The sequence below is a fragment of the Sinocyclocheilus anshuiensis genome, unplaced genomic scaffold (assembly GCF_001515605.1).
Source record: "Sinocyclocheilus anshuiensis isolate Anshui unplaced genomic scaffold, SAMN03320099.WGS_v1.1 scaffold392, whole genome shotgun sequence".
In the NCBI taxonomy this organism is placed as follows: domain Eukaryota; kingdom Metazoa; phylum Chordata; class Actinopteri; order Cypriniformes; family Cyprinidae; genus Sinocyclocheilus; species Sinocyclocheilus anshuiensis.
Window position 1 is genome coordinate 5081437 of NW_015557091.1, and position 1610 is coordinate 5083046.

Genomic DNA, 1610 nt, shown 5'->3' on the forward strand with positions numbered 1-1610 from the left:
GGAAAATAATGTGTTTTTTGAACCTTAAACCGCATAAACACATTTCATTACACCAAATACACCAAATAATGTTCTTTTAGCAACACCATATGAACCCTTTAAAAGGTTAATCAAAAGAACCGAGTGTTGAGTCATTTGTTAGTGAATCGAACGCTGTATGTTTGTTTTGTGCTTTTTGCGAGCACATTTCAACAGAAATACGCGTTTTCTTCACATTATTTTAAGGTAAAATGACTTTTTATATATTATCACATACGTATATTCATGGTGATTCATTTCACCGTGCCATCGTATCATAATCGCAATAGAAAGATACTCGGAAATGTTTATTGATTAGCACCTATAATAGTTTTGGCAGTCAGTGTGCATTTGTTCAAACAACATTTGTTTTCCGAGGGGTAAAAACTACGGGAAAAAGCGAGATTATTTTCTGTGGTATTCAAAACTATGCCTCAATGAGAACTTTTAAGTCTGTATGTTATACAACTTTGACTGTATTTTAAAAGTATGTTTTATACTAATTATCTTGAGTTTCCCACCTGCATGCTCACATAAAGTCTCTCTGCATGTTTCTCTATTTTTGTCTCTTTCTGTAAGATGTTGGTTTTTATTTATTCCCTCTGTTAAGGAAGGTTTTGCAGGCATAAATTGCAAGCTGCAGAGATGTGTGTGTGGGACAACAAAAGAGAAGATGGAGTTTTCATGAAAGCTACAATAAAAGACTAAACACAGACCCCCACCCCCCCAACCTATCCAACACCCCACACACCTTACACAGTTCATATGACTAGACTAGACAAATTTCACTGCTTTATTTTTGTAAACGTTCCATTATCACTTCCCGGTTGATTTCAGTAATTGTCAGGGACAGTTTTTACACTGTTTTGTTAATGGCAGACAAACCCCTGAAGGGCGGAACAGAGATGGGACCAATTACAGAGCTGCCTGGCCTTGAAGTAATCAAAATTATTATATGAAAACAACTCATTCCCCTGTGTATTATTCTGTGTGTGTGTTTACTGAGGAAAGTGGGTCATGTTGTGTTAGAGAATGGGATGTAATAAATTGCTTTCAGAAGTTTGGTGGCATGAGTTCATGAAGTTCAGCGCAACATCTTTTCTGGAGTGTGTTGCTGAAGGTAAACGTCTCAGGTTACTTATGTAACCATGGTTCCCTGAGTAGGGAACGAGACACTGCGTCCTCTAGGGGTCGCTATGGGGAATGGTATACCCACGCCACCATGCTGAGGGGAGTGCATGCCAGAACCATGGCGAGCACTAAGTACCAACTCTACCATATTGCTATGGGAGTTGCCCCTGGGACGTTAGACGGCTGTCAGTGACGTTATTCCCTACGGCCAAAGGCCTAGGCTACATACCCCAAAATACTTACCTGTTAGGGCCAGACTCCTGGGCCCGGGGTAGAGCTCATCCGGACAAAAGCGCTGATGCCCTGTCTGGATCACATCCCTTAGGTCGTTTACTTACCTTCCTTTGACCCGCGATTCTTCCTACCCCTACCCTCCTGCAGGGGAGGAGCGCGAGCTGCGACACTAGCCTTCTGAGCCAGTCTCTGATCCTCAAACCGAGACGGGCTAGGACCCCTGGGTT